General features: G+C 42.9%; 1 protein-coding gene across 1 annotated transcript in view; it reads right to left on the reverse strand.

Moving 5' to 3' along the window:
• The window catches only part of LOC149807819 (irregular chiasm C-roughest protein-like), a 38440-nt gene extending 26756 nt beyond the window's left edge, over positions 1–11684 (reverse strand). Inside the window, exons 1-2 of the mRNA XM_089970938.1 lie at positions 11571–11684; positions 9540–9681 (exon numbers count right to left, since the gene is read on the reverse strand). The gene's annotated coding sequence lies outside the window, so the exon portion shown is untranslated. The remainder of the gene's footprint in view (positions 1–9539; positions 9682–11570) is intronic.
• Positions 11685–12196: the final 512 nt, after the last annotated feature.

The following is a 12196-nucleotide window of genomic DNA, read 5'->3' on the forward strand; positions in this document are numbered from 1 at the left end:
AGAAGGGGTGGCCATCATCTTTTTAATCCATCCAATTCTGGAGGTAGGTGGTGTTGTTAACTTGCGTACTTTTTCTGGTGGAGTTTGAAACCCTTCTTCTTCTTCTTCTTTTCCTTTTTCTGTCTTGGTCACTGGTACTGGTACTGGTACTGGTACTGGTGATGGTGCTGGACTTTTCATCAAGGTCTTAAAATCTTTCAGAGTGGGTAAAGCTGTTTCGTCTAAAGCTTTCTGGTGAAAGAGTTGCAGTCGTTGCAAGAGTTGACCGTACTTTTGCGATTTTTCTGTTTCGGACAAATCTTGGCGATCCATCAAGGACTGCAATTCGTGTTGTAACTGGGACATCTCGCTCAAATTGGGATTGGGAGGTAAATGCGGGGTGTGTTGTTCTTGCCACCGATGGTATTCCATCCATCGTTTGTAAGGCACTAAAGCTAGTTTTCGTCCTTCCATGGGGTTGTCAGGGGTCGATTCTGAGATCTTGGAACTTCCGAGGCCTTTTTATCTTGCTCCCACCAGTCCTCCCAACATGGTTCCCAAGACTCCTTTCAGTATGGGGCCTAACAAGAGAGGTAAAATACCTCCACGTTGCACTAACATCTTCTTTTTTTGACGAATGGGAATTTTCTTTTGAACCATTTGGCGAAGAACGTGACGATGTTTGCCTAAGCATTGTTTCTGGTGTTTGGACAAAGGGATCGTGCCTTTCAAGACGTTCAAACAACATTCGCACACGGTATCGATGACCTCTTTGGAGGCTGTTTGAATGAGTTTTTTTCGTAGGGGTGGAGAAGCTTTGGACAGGACAGATAACATGTCCCCATGTTTGGCTAAACGTGGTGGCAGTCCTTTCCTTTTCTTTCCTTGGGGTTTTCTGGAGGGTGACATCTTTATGTCTTCAGGAGCACCAAAAAACACTGATACCCGACTTGGTCACAGGCCTTTTTTATACTGGAACGCGTCGCCACTGATTGTCTTTACGTCGTATTAGTTTGAGGACAGGCATGACACGTCGTGCAGGGGTACGTAACGGACTAAATCGAGCCAGTTCTTGCTTGGACAAATCCAGTAAACTTTGTAACATGCCCGATCTTTCTTGAACTTTGATTTTGGGAGAAGGTACTTTGTGAGCAGCAGCCACTGCCACTAAATTGGAAGGTCCTGCCACTGGGGAAGTTCTTTTGGGGGTCATCAACGGAGAAGTTCTTGGTGTGATCAACGTCTCCAAGTACTCTTCAGTTCCTGGTGTCATCAACGGAGAAGTGGACAAACGTGAGGATGCCGGAGACGCAGTCACTGCCGTGGCAGGTCGTGGTTTGCGAGTGTAAGGTTGCGTCCTGGCCGAAGTGCCTCTCTTGCGACTAGTTTTCTTCTGTGGACTTTTCTTTTTCTAGGGACTTTTTCTCTGTTTCTTTTTCTGGGGGCTTCTTTTCTTTTTTCGGGGTGGTGGTGTCTGGTCAGAGGAGGGTCCTGCCACTGGAGAAGTTCTCCTTGGGGACCTGGTCTTTTTCTTCTTGGGGCTTCGTTGGACTTTTGTCTTGGGGATAACTTTGGAGGCATTAGGATCCCATCTTAAGAGAGAGCGAATGATGACCCCTCCTAGAGTACCGCTCCCTCCAGGTTTCAAAATGATTTGTTTTTTGGTTTGAGTGTCGATGCGGGGATCAGCCAGTTGGACCAAAGCGACTTTGTTTCGATCGAAAAAGCGTTTGGTTTGATGAGGAATCTGAATGATTCATTGGAGTAGTTGACGTGCCGTCACCGTGAACCATCGTAAGACTTCTTTGAGACTAGCTTCTAAGACACGAGCTCGTGTTTGTGGATTTTTTTCTCGACTGATGCCATACAAGGCACGAATCAATTTGATGGGAAGATGCGACTGAAGGGACGTCATGTTCACACTGTGTGAGACAGACGAAAAGGGTCTGAGGTTTTTATAGATTTTTTTATGGGGAGTGAAATGAAGTCGAGGACGGAGACGTGTACAGGACAGACCCTCCGTCTTGGCACCAGTGGTGAAACAAGTGGGTACGAAATCGCAAATCCTCGGGAGTCGTAGGTTTCAAATCGACGAGTAAATAGGCGTGTGGCGTTTGAGTGGCATCGTCGTACGCCTGAGTCAGCCAAGGCGTTCCTAACTGTTTGGCTAAGACTTGCACTTGCGATTTATCTCGAGGGCTTTTAAACAAGACCACGTAATGCGCATTGAGACTGATGGTGCGATGGGCTTTACTTTGTTGAAACAAATTTTGGGTGATGTAAACGACACTGGCATTACGGTGATGCCCTTTGCGCGTGAACCACAGTTTAATTTCTTCTTCGTCTTCTCCTAACATGTCGTCGAAAATGACCAAATGGGTTTGACGGGAGTCAGAGACGATACCGTCGTCTTCTTTAGGAATGCCTTCCACAAACACGATGGAATCGCCTTGACTTTCTCGCAAGAGGCTGTACGCCGATTGCCACTCTTTGTAACACCACACGATCCGTTGAGGTGGCCGATCGATCAAATGATGTTTATGTTCGATCAAACGTTTGACGAATTCGGTTTTGCCTGAACCGCTAGGTCCAGCAATGAGCATGTTAAAGGGATGGCGAAGATACAAAGCCTCCCAACTGGCACGATCTAAGTGTTCGTCGATGACTTTGACAGTAGAGGAAGAGGGAGCAGAGACAGCAGAGGTAGCCATTGTGTGAGAAATGTCACTTGTGACACGAAAACAAACAAGACAAGAGTTTATATACTTTTTCAGAACACGTTTATTGATTGTTTCAAACATGAATACGAAAGACAAAAATACATAAAAGCCAAAGGCTTAAGTACAAGAATAAAAGGCACATGATAACCATGAACGTGGAATAAACACAAGTGTCTGTACAACATGTTTTGGGTAAAGTTCTAACCAGTTCTATAGTAGGGGGTAAGGTCACACAAGTGTCCTCCCGAAAGGGTCTTTCAGGCCTGTCCACGACAGTCCCGTCCTGGGTGACGGGTTCTTCTGGCACCGTCACTAACACGGGTTGAAAAGTAACTTTTTTCCTTGAATAACTCTCGTGCATACTGGGCCACCTCTTGGGTCCAAGCCAAACCAATCTGGTTTCTTCTTCGTCAACGACATGGTAAGTTACTTCAATGAACAATGAACTATCGATCTTGCCTAGGGTTCCTTTTTATATACAGACCAATACCGACGTGACCGTACGGCAACGTAAAGTGATTGGGAAGTCGCACTCGCTTCTGGTATACAATTTGATAGACTTTTTCCAAGGGTCGACTGACGATGTGGTGAGTGGGTAAACGTACAATCTTGTTCGGTTGATAGGTGGTCACTTTAAAGTTTCCATCCTCTCCCGATTGCAAGGCTTCTTTCAATACCCCAAAGGTGACCACTCGACTGGTACGATGATTCAGAGTCAGTCCTTTCACTTTGCACGTCGTGTGCACTACTCCTTGTTTGTCACGGTATTCGTAGCCGTAATTTTTGGGGCCACCACTGACGAAACTTAGAATCTTGTCGTCGGGATGCTCGTCTGTCCAGGCTCCTAAACGGTCTCCTTCGATGTCAGGGTGATGTTGAATCGGGTGATGGATGTAAATGCAACTGTCCGTGTCAAAGTACAGGACGCGTTCTTCTAACAGTTCTAAAGCTTCGTACAATTTTAAGCGAGCATGAGCTGTCACGTAAGCCGCAATGATGACATTTCCAAAAGGGTCGTCTTGTACAAAGTCCAGATCTTCTTCGTAATTGACCAAGATCAAATCCTCTCGAACTACGTCCACGTGTTTCATGTATTTGGTTTTGTCGTGAATCATCTGGAAGTAGCGGGAAGGTTCTGTCAAATATTTCGTCTTGGGTAAACACGGTCGTTGTGCCATTTTACCCCACAAGCAATTTAACATCACTTTGGCAAACGATCGCCTGCCTTCGTTTGTTTCGATGTGGTCTAAAGAGATGCCTTCTTGTTCGTAGTATTTCTCTTTGAATTGTATTTGGTCTTCGGGAGTGTGACACCAGGAAGGATAGCCGCTGGCTTCTTGTTTCAGTTTCAAAAAGGCATCCACGTAGTCGGCGAAAATGCCTTTCTGAGTAGGGTCACCCTTGTGGTACTGTTGTGTCTTGGGAAAGTGGCAAATTTCGTACACTTCTAACAGTTGGTATCCCATGTCCAGAGCTTTGAACAATTCCACGCTGACCCAGGTTCCCGTCAAGGCACGTTCTTCCTGGCTGTGATGGCAAGGTTGGTCCTGGTTGCACGTTTCGGCACAAGTACGGCACAAGGGAAACATCAGTTTGCCTTGACAATGGTGAGGTAAGACGGGATGGTATAGGTTCGTGGGAGGCAAAACTTTACACTTGATCAAGCCTTCGTATTGGCGAATGTTTTTCAGGTCGATGTGTTCCGTCAGCAATCGCGGGTGCCCTACAGGAAAGCGACAATATTTGCACACGTAGGGATACAGCGAACACACATCCAAGTATTTGATTTTTTCTCCTTTCTCTTCGTCGGCTTGGTACAGCAAACAGGTGGCATTGGTCCTTCCTCCGTACAAACTATCCCTCGGGTTCAACGGGTCCATGAACTGGTAACTTTCCACGAGGCGTTTAAACTCGGGATCGGTTTTCATACGGTGATCGTACTCGTGTTCCCACATTTCCACCACTTGGTATCCTTGCTGTTCTAACTTTAGGCGCCGCTGACAAGTGTCCTGGTACAAGTCTTCCATGGTTCGTTGTAAAAACTGATTTTTAGTGCTACGGTCAGGGTAACAGACGGGACATCCGTGAAATAAGCAGCCGTTAAACTCGTACACGATCTTGGGGTTCTCCAAGTCCCAGCCATCGACCGAATACGTTCCGATGGTCTTTTCACCCCCTCCGTTGCGGGCATGCTGAATCCATTTGCCTTCCTTGTCGCACAAGTAATGTAACCAGCGTAGGGCTTTGACCGAGTATTGACGCTTGACATAGTGAGTCGTTTGAGGGCTGATGACAGCTACGGTGTTTTCAGGCATGAATCGTTGTCGATACACTAAGGAACACGCTTTGGCAATGGTGCAAGCTTCTTTCAAAGGATCTACCCCTCCGTGTTCCATGAACAGTTCTCGAAATTTTCCACAGCAACGTCGTAAAATGTCCACGTCGGAACGACAATACTTTAGCATTTCTTCCTGAAAGTCGAAAGGGTCCGAGGCGTGAGCCTGGTACCAAGCGTAGAAAGCTTCTCGTTGTTCGGTACGCATGTTGTCGGGGTCGTAATAGTGAGCCTCAGGCAAATGGGGTAGAACGGCGTGTTGATTGGCTACCGTATTGAAAAAGTGTGGAAAGTACCCTTTAGCCATTTCTGTCATTCCAAACGTTTTAGGCATTCGGCTCAAAGGCATGGCCAAGTAGCTCATCGAATCTTTAAACTGTACTTGTCCCACTTGCATGAAAATGATTTTGGCTCCGTTCAAAGTCACTTTAGGACGCTCGGTGCTTTGTTCCGTATAGTATCTCAAAAGAAACTGTCCATCGTATCCGGAGAAATTGTGAGCCATCACCGTGGCATGACGATGACAATCTCCGTAACGTTCGATGTCCTCTTGGCTCCACGTCTTGTCGATGGGGTCTAAGACCCATTGGGCAAAATCGGCTAACGTGTTCGGTCCCCGAAAGATTTTTTCACGCCCTCCAGGAATCTTGCTGCAGTGAGGGCAATGACTGAAGATAGGTTCTTGAATGCACTTCTCGCACGCTCGATGAGCCACGCAGAAATTAGGAATGTGAATGCCGGTCTCTTGCATGCATTCGAAATCGAAAAAGATGAAATTGCCTTTCTTCTTGTGACCGTCCTCTTTCTCTGGTGGGGGTTGGTATTTTTGCACGTAGCATTCGTGTTCCAAGTCCACGATGTGGTGACAAATGTGACATTTTTTCTTTCCTCGACATACGTGTGCCTTGGTACTATTGGTACGTATGCCTTGTCCACAGGTAGGGCACATTCTCAGCAGTTGACAAGCACATTTCTTCTGTGAACCTTGTGTTTTCAAATGTTGTTGGTAACAGGTAGGACTGACAAACGTGCGCAGACAAGTTGAACAAGGCACTGGTTCTTCGCTCAGACAGGGTGGAGAGGCTAAACATCCTGGGCATTTCCATCCACAATGTTTACGTTGTTCTCGATTATTATAACCATAGTCACATTTCTCACAATAATAAACATATCCCAGGAATCCGGTGATACTGGTAATGGTATCGAAATGTTCATCGTGATGATAGACATGAATGTATTTTCCGTCCTTAAAATCTTGGCCTCGAAACAACAGAGGTCCGCGCATTTCTTGAGGGTGCACTTTCAAGGTGTAGCGTGGAGCTAGGGCATCTTGCAATTTTTGCATCTCAGGAATGCCACAGGGTGTGTCATTGGACAGGCCAGCTTGTTGCAACAGGAGTTCTGCTTCGTTTCGTTGTTTGGTTCGGTTCGATTTTCGAATGTTCTCCCAGGTTCTTTTCCATTCTACCGTGTCGTTCTTGTTGGCATAGGTTCGTCCCACCACGATGGCACGGGCTAAGCACATCTGGTCATGAGGGTTGTTAATTCGGACGAGACTTGTTTTGGTGTTGCGAAGGTCGTCCACCAATAAGACCTTTTTGCGTCCTGTCCCTTGAGGAAGAGAGACGTGAGCCATTTTCAGTGTGGCTTTACCATCGGTGATGTCAAACTGGTCATTAGATTGTTGTACGTGTTGAATCTTGTCCATGATTTTGGAAGGGGTTAGTTCTGCGGGTCTGCTAAACTCGATCCAAACAGGGGATTTCAAACCGTCGTGATCTATGGATAGTGTCAAGCGATCGTCTTCTTTGGGTTGACATTGTCGCTTGAGTGCGGTGAGCAAAGAATCCCACATCTCGGTGATAAACCCTTCTGCTTTCTCCAATGGTACGTCGGCCTTGAAATCTTTAAACTTCACCGTGTAGGTGTAAGCCGTGGTTCTAAATTTTCTAGAGGAGCGCTTTTCCGTCTCGCGAATGGAATAGTATTTTTCAGGGTTGACTAAGGGTGACGAACTTGGTTTAGAGGTTTCAAATTCTGGTTCACTCGTGTCCTCTTCAAAATCACTGGCATGAATTTGTGCCAAGATTTCAGCTCTGGTACGAGGCGATAGATCACGTTTCTGCCTCTTACTTTCTTCTTCTTCTTTCTTCTCGAATGAATGGGATCGTTTCATCTTGAGTGCAAAACGTCAAATGACTCAAGTGTAAACAGCATAAACTAATTTATAGTCATGGCAGACCAGCGTATATAAAAGGGTGCGTGTCTTGTCCTTTCATTATTCATTTCACTCTCAAGCCGAGCACAACGATGGAAGAGACTACCCAGATGGAACGTTTCATCAGAGCTTTGCGAGGGGTCATTAGAAAATTTTCTTCAGACCAGCCGACGGACTACTCTCCTTCCTTGAGATAAAAGTCAGGATACTTGCTATATTTGTCAGAAGAAAGGGCATTGGTCTTCAGAGTGTCCAGACCGTCAAAAAAGAAAGAAAACAGGGGCTAAAAAAGACAAAAGTAAAGATACCTGTTATTATTGTAAAGAAAAAGGACATTGGTCTCCAGATTGCCCAAAAAAGAAACAAGAGGAATCAGAAGAAGAGAGGGATTCTTCAGAAGAAGAGAGGGATTCTTCAGAGGAAGAGAGAGATTCTTCTGAGGAAGAAAGAAGACAGGTGAAGAAAAAGAAACAGGAGAAAAAAAGAAGAAGGGAAGAAAGCGAGGAGGAAGAAGAGGAAAAGAGTGTGACGGTGAAAAGATTCAAAAAACAGAGAGACTAAACAAGGAAACAGAAGAAGTCAATGAACTTTTAATTAAAGTGTTGTGAATTGTGAATTGGATTGTAACTATGGATAAAAGAATACATTAATGATACAAGGTAAGTGTCTTTGAGTTTTGATTTTAAAATAAGAAGCTACACTCACGCACTCATACACAGACACGTACTATAAGGGTAAAATGGGTGGGGTTCATTTTTGAGTTATTGGCAATTGAAATTGTATTTCTTTTCGAGAAATGTGGGTGGCCCTGAAAAGGGCCTTTTTTGGTGTAGGAGTGAGTTTAACCAATCAACTTTAACTGCCTTAAGCCTTTGCCACGGCCAAGGCCTACTTCTGATGATTGGGTTGAAATCACTAAGGGTGGTACGATAGGCTTAGTCACAGGGTTGGCGTGTTTAGCTCGGGAAGGTCGTATTCTCTTCGGTCGTGATAAAGAAGTCTGATACATTTGTTTCAGACTTCTTAACTCCGCTAAAATGTCCAACAGTACCGTGACCGTTTGATTTTCACCCTCTTGTTTCTTTGCTGCTACTTCTTGCTGTTGTTGCTGTTGTTTTTTTCTTACCTCTTCTTGTTGCTGTTGCTGTTGCTGTAGGAGAAAAGCTTGTTCCGCTTCCTTTTGTCGTTGCATAAATTTCTCCAATTCTTCTTTCTGTCTCTGTCTAAAATTCTCCACTTGCGGTAATGAAGAATGAGACGAAGGTTCCGGAACAAATTCTTGCGAGGTAAGAAAATCCACAAAATCCCAATTCACCTCTTCTGAAAGTAAGTCCGGGTTCCCTTGGGCGGTCTCCCCTGCTGGTGCACCCCAATGGATCGTTTTCTGAATTTCGGTCATGTTGAATCACTGTCGCATAGATTGACTGCACACAAGCGCTAGCGAATCTATATAGACCAACTGACGTCACAGACTAATCTCTTCGGATTGGATGCGGGCTGACTGAATTTTGTAACGCGTGTTTGGATTGGTGAATGAACTCAATCCGTTTCAATCCTACCTCTACCTATAAATAAGCGCAGTTCAGTGCATTGATTCACTTGTTCTCGTCGCTTCAAGATGTGGACCGATGTGCAATCTTCTACGCTTGTGTCTTCCATGATGTTTAGGACGGACATGCTCATGCATGTCAGGTCCAAGTGGACTGTTGTTGATAGGACAGATACTAGTCAAAGGATGAGGAGAGTTTACATAGAAAGACAAGGATGTCTCAAGAGGGTACTTGTGTATGGACCGGCAGTTAGAAGGAGTTTAAGAAGAAGAAGAAGAAGATGTGACAGATGCCATCTATGTTAATATTAATATTAACATAAACCCAAAGGCCCTTTTCAGGGCCAGCCATATTTCTCGAAAAGAGATAGCCTTTCAATTGCCTACCCTTTTTTAAATTTAAATTTAAATTTTAAAAAAAATTTTTTAAAAAAATCCCATATTCAATTCCCCTTGTCCCTAGACAAACCCAAACTCTATTCCCATGTTCAATTCCCTTGTCCCTAGACAGACCCAAACTCTATGTTAAATTCCCATTGTCCCTAGAGTGACCCACGATTTTTCTCCATGTTAAATTTCCATTGTCCCTAGAGTGACCCAGGGGTGTTTTTAATGCTAAGTCCCATTGTCCCTAGGGTGACCCCATTTACTACTTATACAACTCCTATCTTATCGACTAATCAGTGGAGACACGATAACTCCCTATATCGATTTCAGTTTATTGTTGTCGGTACTTACGTTTCAAACAATATGACGTCGAAAATATCTCGATTCTCTTCCTTGATTTACATAATTTTGTATGGGATATTAGGTTCAAGAATTCCGCACGATATCCAACTTTTTTCGTCTACATCAGTTTTTTTCAGCGTGGTCGAAGTGTCTGTGAAGTAAAGATTTAAATAAATAATAAGTTTCAAGATATTTGTTGTATCTTTTCTGATTCTTAACTACATTAAATAAATCAGTGTAACATTATTTCAAAACTGATGTAAGCAAACTGAACGACAAGACAAACACAAATAATACCAGTCAATCATACACACATATAAATGTAATTAAACGTTATTTGAACAATACGTAAGCTATGCAAGGTCTTTTGTTGAGATAAGCAGGATAACCAGTAAGGAAAACATGGGAAATTCGTTTTGTTAAAACAAAAAAAGTCTATGTAAAGTGCGAAACTGTACGTCTTGACCACATTACATGGACTTTGCATGCAATGTACCGTCAAATATCACATAAAATTTACTGTGGGATTCAACGACTTTGCATGCAATGTACCGTCAAATATCACATAAAATTTACTGTGGGATTCAACGACTTTGCATGCAATGTACCGTCAAATATCACATAAAATTTACTGTGGGATTCAACGACTTTGCATGCAATGTACCGTCAAATATCACATAAAATTTACTGTGAGATTCAACGACTTTGCATGCAATGTACCGTCAAATATCACATAAAATTTACTGTGGGATTCAACGACTTTGCATGCAATGTACCGTCAAATATCACATAAAATTTACTGTGGGATGCAATGTACCGTTAAATATCACATAAAATTTACTGTGAGATTCAACGACTTTGCATGCAATCACATAAAATTTACTGTGAGATTTAACGATATTTGCATGCAATGTACCGTCAAATATCACATAAAATTTACTGTGGGATTCAACGACATTTGCAGGCTTTCCTCTTGCGCATTTTTTTTTATATTGCTGTTACGATTGAAGTTGCTACAGTTATTTATTTCATAAAGTAGTATTAACCGACTGGTTGAGTACAACTTTAACATCTAATTACCCTGTGTGTGTGTGTGTGTGTGTGTAATCCCGCCGGCAAATTTCCTATATAAACGTTATGTAATCCAAGCAGTGGTTTTATCCTGCCTTCACGGTTCTTGAGCGAATCAACAGTAATCAACAGTAACCGCTCCAAGAGTATATATATTAGTCACTGGAAGCTTCCTCTCATTACATAGCCATGAAATGTCTTTCATAACAGCCAAATGACTTTTGATCTTGGTGAGTTTGAGCAACTGCTCTTTCCATCAACTGTTTTAAGTGTGAGCACCTGTACTCATGCCCAATTACATCAGGTGACCTAACTAAAAAAAGTCAGTCCTGTGTTTCTCAATCATAGGTAATGTTTGGATGCGAAGTAAAGGAACTGCTAAAAAATTTATCAAAAATCGATACATGTGACAACGATAGAAGAATCAGTGATGATGTAACGTACATGAGGAATTAGAGTGAGGAATTACAGTAATCTTGTGTGGAACGTTTTGTTTTATTATTTTTTCATTGTCGTTTACAACACATACATGTATCTTGATATCATATTACTAATGCTAAGAACAATACATACAAAACATTAATGGTACTAGTATAAGAATAATAATGCTTATGCTGTTTGGTGTATAGTGCATGCTTTGTCATGAACCAAGTTGGAGAGCTGAACCAGCCACCTGTCTACAAATACCATTTTGATCTTTTTCCATGTCTCTGTAGACATCTCTCTCTCTCTCTCTCTCTCTCTCTCTCTCTCTCTATATATATATATATATATATATATATATATATATATATATATATATATATATATATATAGTTTTTTTTATTTTTTTACGTGTGTGTGTGTGTGTGTGTGTGTGTGTGTGTGTGAGCTGTTAATATGCTGCCTTGTTCAAATAAGCAAGAACTGCATGTGATGCAATTAAACACAACCGTGGAAGGCTGGGCCAGATCAAACACAAGTACTTACCAGTTGAACTTGGGACCTCTAGTGGCAGAGTGGTCTAAAGCGCTCTCCGTTACGGATCATTGTCATCTCACCTCTGTCTGCGTGGGTTCGAGTCCTGAATATGTGAGAATGCTTGCCAGTAGCTTCTCGTGGGTCGGTGGTTCTTCCCGGGGTTTTCCCGAGTTCTTCCTCCACCGTTAATAATGGCCGCCATGTATTGCCTTTCGTGTGCTGAAGAATGGCGTTAAACCCCACAACAACAACCAGTTGGACTTAATACGCAAGGAATACGTTACGCACTATTCAGTCACATCATGGCCTGTCCATTTTGGTAGAAGATTAGAAGTATTCGAAGATTTCCCCAGTCTACTTACACAGAAAGGCACAATCAGTTCACCGCATCTGTGCTCCTGACTGCTGCCTCTCTTCCGTTTTTACCGCTTTATTTTTGTAACTTTTTATTTTATGTCTCTTATAATGTGCCAAGAAATTATGTCTAAAGGCGAAGTGGACAAACTTTCATTTTTCTCTTTGTGTTTCTCAGGACTTGTAACTCTTTATACTGACTACATCCAGCTACACAGTATGGATCGAAGTATTGTTTTATTATTGATAAAAAGTATATTTTTTCTGATTTTGCGTCTTTA

The sequence above is a fragment of the Sinohyriopsis cumingii genome, chromosome 1 (genome assembly GCF_028554795.1).
Source record: "Sinohyriopsis cumingii isolate HCF-2022 chromosome 1, ASM2855479v2, whole genome shotgun sequence".
In the NCBI taxonomy this organism is placed as follows: domain Eukaryota; kingdom Metazoa; phylum Mollusca; class Bivalvia; order Unionida; family Unionidae; genus Sinohyriopsis; species Sinohyriopsis cumingii.